We start from the raw sequence: 8,491 nt of genomic DNA, 5'->3' as shown, positions 1-8,491 counted from the left end.
TATAGTCAGTTGTGAGGGCTTATGAAAAATTGTGTCAAAGTTTGATGTCTTGGACAGGTTCATCACCATTGTACATCAGTTTCATGATGGCATACTTGCCTGGGTTCTGGATAATGGATGATGCTCTCTGGTGCTTTCTCAGTTACCAAATAAGTGAAACTAAGCTATGTGCTTTCTCACATGCTTTTTAGCATGATGTTCTCAGCCATGTTGTCAAATAACTTTAATGAGGATGGCATCTAGGTCAGCTACAGCACTGATGGCAAATTCTTCAACTTGAAAAGGTTACAAGCCAAGATCAAAGTGGAAGGAATATTGGTGTATGATTTTCTGTTTGGTGATGATTGCACACTCAATGCAGCCCCTGAAACTGAGATACAAAGAAGTATAGATTCTCTGCTGCTTATGCTTATTTTGGCCTAACAACACCAAGAAAACAGAGGTGCTCCATCAGCCACACCATCTTATGTAGGATCATCAGTTACAGCAAATGAAGAAGTTTTGAATGTTGTGGATAAGTCCTTTTTACCTTGGTAATGTACTTTTTAGGGATGTGCACACTGTTACACACTGATAGGTACACATTGATACCCACATGATCAGAGCTAGCTCAGCATTTGGGAGGCCCCAAAGGACAATATGAGAGAGAAGAGGTATTATCTGACCACCAAACTAAAGGTGTAGAGCCATTGTGATGACTTCACTATTTTATGCCTGGACTTCATTGTTTTTATAACCTGAACAGTATTCCAGTGTCATTCCAGGAAATTTAATTGCTTCCATTTGAATTATTTTAGGAAGATTCTGAAGATCAACTGACAGGATAGTATACCAGATACTGAGATCCTTTCTCAAACTAAGTTGCCAAACATTGAAACACTACTTCAGAGAGCACAAACCTGATAGGTAGTCCATGTTGTTCAAATCCCAAATGTACACTTGCTAGAAAGACTATTTTACAGATAACTCACATGGGCTAGCACTCACATGGTAGTCAGAAGAAGTGATACAAAGACACTCTTAAGGACTCTCTTAAGAACCTTGGAATTGGTTGTGTCACATGGGAGACACTGGCATAGGGCCACCCAGCATGGCATGCCCTCATCACAGAAAGTACAGTGCTCAATGAACAAAGCTGAATTGAAGTACTGAGATGCACAAATTAGATGATCCATCACAAGTATTCACATGAACTACTTGTGCCTAACCTATATAGAATATTCCAAGCTAATATTGGTTTGATAAGCCATAGTTGGACACACTGTAACTTGACTTTAACAGAGTAATGCCATTTGGTCATCTTTGAAAATAAAGAACAATAAGAACAACCAGAGAAGACTTTAGAGTCAGAAAGACTTGAGTTTCTAGTCCTACCACTGACAGATACTGTCTATCTGACAGGGGCAAGTTGAAACTCTGAGTCTTCTAGGAAACTTTCTAAGCCTATAAATTCTAGAGAAGATGCAGACCTGCATTTGTAGAGGAAATTTCTCAATTTTGGAGCTCCCTATACCAACGAATCCTCATATTTGGTCCTTGTCCTAAAAGCAATTAATCTGAATAATACGAAAATGCTCACTGACTTAGGGCATTCTACTGATTTTTATCTTTTGTAACTTTCAATAAAGTACTTTTGCTAACCACATGGATCAAATTAAATGAATAAATATTAAACAATTATCATTTTAATAATTTTCCCGATTTTTCAGGATGGTTTTTTGCAAATAACAATAAAACTTGTAATCATACTGTTCTCACTTAAAATTATTATAGCAAGAATAAAATGATTTTTGTACTATTCACAAATAAAATTAAATATTTTTAAATTGTTTATTTCATCTCTCTTTTTAACCTCTTTTTGTACTTATTTCATAAAGTCTCTTCTTAGTATAATAGTGTATGCACATAATTCATAAATGATTTGTTTTCTGATGGGGTATGCTCTCAGAATAGTTTGTTGTGCTCTGGCCTGTGGCACTGAGTTTCTGTAACTTGTCTAATGCCACAGTCATATAGCTAGCATGTATCAGAGCCTGGTCTGCTCTAAGCAACACTGCCTCCCTACAGCTCCTTACACTGAACTGGAAGCTACCTCCTTCCAAATAATGCCCACTGCTTCTAGCACACACACACACACACACACACACACATACACACACACACGTACATACATACCTCCCACATATGAAAGAATTAAAAGGTGTCATTCTATATCTAATTTACTATTTCCAAAGTTCCATTGAGTGGTTGAGGTTTTAGTCTAAAGGCTAGATTAGAGAGAGTATTGGACTTGGAATCAGGAAGACCAAAGCTCAGATCTGGCTTTCTGTGCTTTTTGGCTATTCTAGGTAAGTCATTTAACCTTTCCCATCTTTAGATGCCTCATGTGAAACATGGGGATAATAAGACCACCTAGCTCCCGGGATGAGGGACATGGCCAGTACAGCCCATCCTAAATCTTCTGGGGCAGCATCAGGGTTCCCTCTCCTACCCCTATCCAAATAATTTTTGTGCATGGTACTGATGTGCTTCATATGTAAAAAGTGCTTTGTAAAAATAAAAGTACCATATAAATGTTAGCTTATCATTGCTATTTCCCTGCTTAAACCACACCCTGTAACTGTTCAATTTTGAGCATCACCTTTTAGCAAGGATTTTAATAATCTGGAGAATGTCCAGGGAAAGGCAATTGAATATTCTAAGATCATGCCACAAGAAAATCACTTGAGAGATCTGAAGACAACATGCAGAATACTCATAGATTTATCTCTGAATGAGGGATATGACAACTGTCTCCAAGTATTTGATGAACTGTCATATATGAGAGAAATTATCATTTTTTTCTGTTCAGTCCCAAAGCAGAGAACTCAGAGTAATGAATGGGAGTCACAAAAAGGAAATTTAGATTCAATGTCTTGAAAAAATTCCTAACAATTTTTGCTATTTTTCAGTCATGTCCAACTCTTCATGACCTAATTTGGGATTTTCTTGGCAGGGAGTGGTTTGCCATTTTTTTCTCCAGCTCATTTTATAGATGAAAAAACTGAGGCAAACAGGGTTAAGTGATTTGTCCAAGGCCATGTGTGTGAGGCCAGATTCGAACTCAGAGAGATAATCTTCAAGCCAAACACTGAACCACCAAACTACCCCAGAATTTTTTTTTAAGTCTGACTATTCATGATTCCATTTGCAGTTTTCTTGGCAAAGATACAAGAGTGATTTGTCATTTCCTTCTCTAGTACCTCTCTGTTGTCCTAAAAATTAGAGCAGTCCAAAAATGAAATGAGTGTTTTCAGGAGTTAGTGGGTTCTCCTTCATTAGAGGCCTGCTAGCAAAGGTTAGATGACCCCTTGTTGGGAAGGATGTAGAGAGGATGTCTTTTCAGGTGTGAATTTAACTTCATGACTGCTGACATCCTTCCTAACTCTAAAATCCTTGTGATTTCTGTTTTCTATCAAATAAATTCCCAGGGATGAGATCCTTACTGCTCTGGTATTTTTCTACATATCCATGTTTTTCTCACGCCGTGCCTTTTGATATATTTACCAGTAAACCATATCCCATAAATATTCTAGTTTTCAGTTTCTGATATTTTTCACCTGCCATTCTTAATGCCTGGAATAACATGATAAGGAAAACAGACATGTTACAGTATCCACACAAAGGAATTGAAAAAAATGAACTTATCATGAGTAAGAGATCTGTAGAAGGGGGATTCTTAATGTTCCTGTGTGTCATAGACTCCACTGGCAGCTTGGTGAAGTCTATGTACCTCTTATCAGAATAATGTTTTTAAATCAATAAAAATATATAGAATTAATTTTTAAAATTATATTTAAATACAATTATCAAAATATTACAAAGACCTCTGAAAACCAGCTTCACAGATTCTACCATTTTTCTAAAAAGAGGCACACACCTTGGACAGGGTAGCCACTCTGTTCAAGGGGAGAATTGAGAATTCTGTAAGCACATTTCAGTTGAATACCCAGAAAATGAGCCCTAATAAGTAAATATACTTGCATGAGGAAATTTTCATACATAGCCAGAAACTGGGGTAGAGGACTGAGTGCCTCATGTACAACTGTAGACAAGCTTCTAATTCTTTCCTTTTTTTCATTTCTGAATTGTGGGAATTCAAATAAATTCCTCACCCATGAGAATCCTAAAAGAACTGGGCACTAAGTAACTTGAAGAATTTACTCTGCCTGGAAAAGATGTCACTCTTTGAGTTCAGTGAAATGGAGGCCTCCAAGATATCTACCAAGTCAGACAGGGTGTCAGATTCCTCTCTCCCAGAAAGTTCACGTGCTCCTGACCTTTTCATGTGAAACAATTTATGAGACAAATTGTTTTCTTTTGAGGAATTAATTTTAGTGGGTTTTTTTGTTTTACTTTACCTTTGCTACTTGTAACAAAGAATAATAAAGAGAAAAAAATAATTGGTTCAACAAAACTACCTAACAAATCATCTGAGACTAAGAGCATACGCATTATTCTACACCTTTAGTCTCCAAACTCTGCAATGAAGTGATACAGGTGGATTTTCTCATCATATGGGGTATGGAGGGGGAAACAATGCTTCCTTTTAGTTACAACAAAAGTATGAGGGAATTATACGGAGTAGTTTTTGCTTCATCTTTAAAATCACACTCAGGGATCTATAAAGTTTGGAGGGGTGATAATGCAGACAGCAAGTTGGGGTAGAATTCCTATTCCTCTGAAGTGTCCTCATCCCAGGTGTAGTTGTATCCTTTGTTTCCTTTAGAGGGCCTATGTACCCTTCCATATTTGTGGATCAAATAATTCATGAATTGACCCTTCTTGCACTGTGACTTCACTCTCAGGGAATTAATGTCCTGTGTCATGACAACTTTACTAATTCTAGTGTCCATTGAAGCTAAAGGCTACTAATCATTCTTGGTCAATGGGTGATATTTAGAATTAGTTAGGGAAAATAATGATTTTTTTCACTATACGTTACAATTAAGACTACTGATCAGTACTCAATACATTATTTTTTCCCACCAAACATTTCATTGTTTCATTTGCCTTATTTTCTTCAAAGCCCTGATCTCTTAAGTACCAAAACAAATGTTCTGCCACTGACCTCATGAAACTCTTCCTTACACATTCATCAGAAAGAGATGATTCATATTACTATAATTTAAATTTAAATCATAATTTGTAGTTTACAAAGTAGTTCCATTGCAAAAACTTATAAAGTAGGTAATGAAACTATTAGGGACAGACACTTGACCTGTGACCTCATTGGTTTGGGGAGCTTATTCTACCAATGTGGGTCAGCCCCTTCTCTGCAATTTATAGTTTTAGAGAAATATCTAAAGAATTAAAGTAAGCAATTTCCCCAAAATTACACAAGTATCAGAGATAAGGTCTGAATCTAGTTCTTCTTAACACTGAAGCCAGTTCTCTATACAACATGCTATACTATCTTAATGCAAATATCATTACACCTGACATAGATGAGAAACAGGCTTTCAGAAATTTAAGCTTGCCCAAGGTGATACAGCTAAAATTACTGTGTCAGTGAGTCAACACTATTTAATAAGTGCCAGCTTTGAGTTAGGCACTGTGCTAAGCACTGAGATGACACGCTCCCAATTTCTTCCTTTTTTCTTATTTCTGAATTGTGGGAATTCAAAGAAATATCCTCACCCATGAGAATCCTAAAAGAACTGGGCACTAAATAACTTGAGGAATTTACTTTCTATCTGGAATAAATATCACTCTTTAGGGTTCAGTGAAATGGGGCCTCCAAGATATCTACTAAGTCAGAAGAAGGCAAAAGCATGGACTCTGCCCTTAAGAAGTTCATATTCTTTCGGGGTACATGGCATGCAAACATGCAAACAACTATGTCCCTATATGCTATATCCATTGTATATGGGTGGTCATCTCAAAGGAAGGGCACTAGCAATTTATGAGAAAGAAGAATAGTCAATATCTATTGTAGTAGCTGATACTTGTTTGGTAGGAAGCTGGGAGCAAAGGTGAGGAGGGAGAGCAACTGGGACTTCTTATTCTACATCTTAGACCTCGAATTTTAGATATTCTTTATATGTCTTTGATATTCAATGTGTATTCATGTGCACTAACATACATGTCTAACAAGTCTTTAGATGCTCCCATCTGTGGAAGAATTTGTGCTATGTAGATCAAGCTCCCCAAATACTACAAAGCTTTTTTTAATAGTTCAATGAATTTATTCTATATTTGTATATTTAAAAAGCTTTTTTTCAATGTGATTCATAGCTATGTCAAAGAAAATAACTTAAAAATCTACAGAGGAAAAAAAATTGACAAAAATAACTATTGGCCTGACAATGATTACCTAACTTTGACAGGCTTTGCTGATGAGCAATGAACTGAGCCTAGATAAGTAAGTATGCATGCAGGCTATGCTATATTTTCAGCAATTTTACAATACTTAAAATTACCCCAACTTCTTAGCTGATGAAAACCCATCTTTTAATATATCCACTAATGCATAGTGTTCTATGGGATGTAATCCAAGATACATTTGACTGAAAAAGCTATTCCTATAAAATAGAGGAAAGGATGATAAGTGGGAAACATTCATGCTGTACTTACAATGCCATGATAAGCTAAAACAGCTATAAAAGGGTCTGTCACACTTTGGGTAGATCATATGTTGAGGATGTATAGGAGATCAGGGACAAGAATCACATAGGAGCAAAAGGCACGAAGAAATGATGATGGAGGGAGGGAGTATTCATCTGATTTAAACCACATATCCATTGAAATATCAAAGCACTATATTCCCCTATAAAATTTTATATTTCACAGGGACCTGGGCAACATCTTATTTATCTCTCTCCTATAGCAACTAGAATAGCTCTCTGAACATACAGTAGACATTTAATAAATGTGTGTTAAATTAAATTGAATCAGTTTTCAATTCCCTCGTCTTCTCTAGTTAAATGAGGGCAGAAAACACATCCAACATTTGTGTAGCATCTAGTATAATTCAATATACCCATAATGTTTTAAATACATTTTGTGATGATATTAAGCATTTTTTACAATACATTGCAAATTAAAGACCATTGTTCTTCTCTTTCTATCTCTCCTCACACACACACACACACACACACATACACACACACACACACATTTGCCACTGAACATTTTAATACTCCCAAAATCCCAATTTAAAATTTGAGCTACATTGGTAAAAAAAAAAAAAATGAATTGACAGTAGTTCCTGAAAGGATGACAAAGTGCATGTATCATTCTATTTTCCAAGTTACTCGAGACTATTTAATTATAAACTATGCATCTCATATGGTGGCAAGATAATTATGCAGTAAGCACCAGGTATTTACAGAATAAGTAATTGGTTATTTCTCTTCCATGAATTCTGCACTCTGAAATACATGATGGTGTATATTTTAATTAGAGAGTCTTGAAATCAGCAGGAAAATGATGAACCCTACACCCCTTTAGTAATAAAGAGGTTAACTTAGCACGTCTCTTGAAATGACAGACTCTAATTCTTTCCTGCCTCTTTTTGGATAGTTTCCTCTCAGTAGGGGAATATTCAAATATTCAATGTGTTTGGAAGGACAAGTAGTTGTCACCTTGTTAAAATCTTGCTAACATTGTTGCTGAAATAACTCTTTTTATGGCTTGAATCTTATGTCTAGCACTGAGGGAAATTTTATTAGGGGCAATGAAAGAATGAATACTGGGCATTTTTGCTACCCCTGAAAAATGGCATGTAATTTACATTTTACTCTGTTGAATTATCAGTAGAAATCAGTTCTGGAAAACTAGTCAATACTTCAACTCAATCTGACAGTATCTATACTATGTCCTACCTCTATAGTACCCCACCTCTGCACAGAAAAAGCAAGATACATTCTCACATCTCTCAGAAGTTGCTTTCTAAGTAAGGGCGACAAATTAATTAACACCAAATAAAAGAATCTGGATCCAAACAAATCTCAAAAGAACTTGAAATGGTTACAGCGATAGGCTGAATCTTAAAGAATGAAATCCAGTCTAACAAGAGGAAATCTTTTTCAACAGGAATTATTGACTGGTAGATAAGGGGATCATTGTATATATAGTTTTAGCTAAAGAATTTGACAAAAGTCTCTCATGCTATCTTGTAGATAAGATGGAGAGATATGGACTGACCAATACTAAAGTGGATTTGGAACTGGTTGAATGGTTAGTCTCAAAGAATAATCATTAATGGATCAAAGTCAATATAAAATGAGGTCTCTAGTGGTTCACCCAGAGATTAGTCTTTCACAATGTACTGTTTCAACTTTTTATCAATTATTTGTAGAGCACCCTCTCCATACTAACCTCCTTCTCACCACAACTAGCACCATGTGTTCCTAGGAGGGTGACCAGCCTGCTGGTTCAAGATATCTGTGAGTTCATATTCTTTAAACTATAACTCATGAGCCCTCCTTTATGTGAAGATCTTTACTAG

The sequence above is a fragment of the Notamacropus eugenii genome, chromosome 6 (genome assembly GCF_028372415.1).
Source record: "Notamacropus eugenii isolate mMacEug1 chromosome 6, mMacEug1.pri_v2, whole genome shotgun sequence".
Taxonomy (NCBI): Eukaryota; Metazoa; Chordata; class Mammalia; order Diprotodontia; family Macropodidae; genus Notamacropus; species Notamacropus eugenii.
This window is presented reverse-complemented; position numbering follows the sequence as displayed.